Here is a 2,425-nt window from a genome sequence, read left to right as displayed (position 1 = left end):
AGCCAGTTTATATGATGAGTATATCTGTCACACAAAACTGGCTTCTTCTTCAAGATGGAGTTGCATTGCAAGTCTATTCTCAGGGCTGAAGAGCAGTTGGTCTGTGGAAGAAGACATTGAGAAATATGACTGAAACTCTCTGGGTGCAATCACAATATCCTAATATCCAATGGGCTTGTATGTCTTAGGAAAAGAACAGAACACAGCCTCATGCTTTGCCAAACAACACAAAAGATTGTCTCTATTTCAGTTGCTAATATTGCTTTCCTCAGAAATTTCAGGAAATGGGTCTCCTTAGTCCTCATGTATTGCATCACTATCCTTTTCCAAACTCTTCTTAGGATGACCCACTAAAACCTGCTTATAATATTCAACCATTGTACCAGTCCCAGAGTCCCAAAGTATTCTACATTCAAACAAACAAACAAACAAACAAATCCAAAAACAAAACAATACCCCAAACCACATGTTCAAGCTTGGCATAAAATACTGTATTCTGGGTCTCTGTTCCTCCCTCATCAGAGAAAGCCATATCTTCTCTTGCAGTGCTAGTCTTGTCCCTTAGACCATGATGGTGAAGGTCAGAGTCAACAGATTTGTCCATATTAGGCATCTGGTTACCAGGGCTGCCTTCAACTCAGGCAATATGTATATTTTTGCCATTAATGAACCCTTCATTGACCTCAACTACAGGGTCTAAATATTCCAGTATGACTCCACTCATGGCAAGCTCAGTGGCCCTGTCAAGGCTGAGAACTGGAAGTTTGTCATCAATGGCAAGCCTATCACCATCTTCTGTTAGTGAGATCCAGCTAACATCAAATGGGGTGATGCTGGTGCCAAGTATGTTGTAGAGTTTATTGGTGTCTTCACCACCATGGAGAAGGTCTGGGCCAACTTGAAGGTCAGGACCAAAAGGATTATCATTTCTGCCCTGTGTTTGTCATGGGTATGAACCATGAGAGATATGACAAACCCACTCAGGATTGTCAAAAATGCTTTCTGCACCCCAATGTTTAGCCCCTCTCATCCCAACTAAGGTCATCCATGAAAACTTTGGCATAGAGGAAGGATTAATAACTGTGCCATCACTGTCACCAAGAAGACTGTGGATAGCCCCTCTGGAAAGCTCTGGCATGATGGCTGAGGGGCTACCCAGAATATCATTCCTACATCTACTGGTGATGTCAAGGCTATGGACAAAGTCATTCCAGATCTCAATGTAAAGCTCACTGGCTTCATTTTCCATGTTCCTACCTTCACTTTGTCCTTCGTGGTTCTGACATGCCTCCTGAAGAAAGCTGCCAAGTATGATGACATCAAGAAAGTTTTGATTCAGGCCTGCAAGGGCCCACTAAAACTTATCCTGGGCTACAATGAGGATCAGGTTGTCTTCTGCAACTTTAACAATGACTCCCACTCTTTTGTCTTTGATACCCAGGCTGGCATCTCAATGACAGCTTTGTAAAGCTCATTTTCTGCTATGACAATGAATATGACTACAGCATCAGGGTGGTGGACCTCATGGCCTACATGGCCTCCAAGGAGTAAGAATCTGTGGACCACAAACATAAGCAAGGATATGCAAGCAAGAGTGAGGCCTTCAACTCTGAGGAGTCCCTTTCCCAGCTCAGTGCCTGGCACTGGGCATCTCCTCCACAGTTTCTATCCCAGACCCCCAGAATAATGGGAGAGGCCCACTCTCTCGAATAGTGTCAATAAAGTTTACTTCACCCACAGACAAAAAAAAGAAATGTTTTATTCCTGGTTCCAACTCAGTTATTGTTTTCATTTGAAATTTAATTATGATATTAAGAGACATAATTATGTGTCACATAGGCAAGGTGTGATCTTGTGATGTGTAATCTTGATTATCTACTTGACAACATTTGAAATAAATTCAAATCCAAACTGCTGGGCACTCCTGTGGTGGATTTTCTTGACGGGGTCATTTGAGTGAGAGGAGAAGATCACTTTATTGTATAAAGCTGGGTCATACCTCCAGCTGGCGGCCCACATAACATGGCATGGATGAAGGAATCTTTTGCACTTTGCTGGCTTTCCTCACTCTCACTGGCAAGTTCATCTCTCCTGTGGCTAAGTCATTCATTTGCTGGCATTAGAAGCCACTTCTTCAGAATTCCAACATAGATTAAAGGCTGACAGCTCTCTAAATATTCTCCAGATTGGGACTGCTGAAATACCCACTCTCATGGACTGATCAACTACTTGGCCTTCCATGAGAAAACAACCATTGTTAGGCTACTAAGATCAGAGCTTGTATGCTATACCAGAAAATCCTTTAGGGAGCCCTGCTGTTTTCCTATAGAGAGCCCCTACTTATATAGACATTCTATGCTTAAGCTTAATTCCTTCTCTCAGCAAGTTCTTGCTGTGTGTAACAAAAATAAGCTCAAGCATGCAC

The 2,425-nt window shown here is 42.6% G+C and overlaps 1 pseudogene; it reads left to right on the top strand.

Moving 5' to 3' along the window:
* The first annotated feature begins 568 nt into the window (after positions 1–568).
* Positions 569–1,551, top strand: LOC110562360 (glyceraldehyde-3-phosphate dehydrogenase-like; annotated as a pseudogene).
* The last annotated feature ends 874 nt before the right edge of the window (positions 1,552–2,425 follow it).

Source organism: Meriones unguiculatus, chromosome 1 (assembly GCF_030254825.1).
Source record: "Meriones unguiculatus strain TT.TT164.6M chromosome 1, Bangor_MerUng_6.1, whole genome shotgun sequence".
In the NCBI taxonomy this organism is placed as follows: domain Eukaryota; kingdom Metazoa; phylum Chordata; class Mammalia; order Rodentia; family Muridae; genus Meriones; species Meriones unguiculatus.
This window is presented reverse-complemented; position numbering and strand designations above follow the sequence as displayed.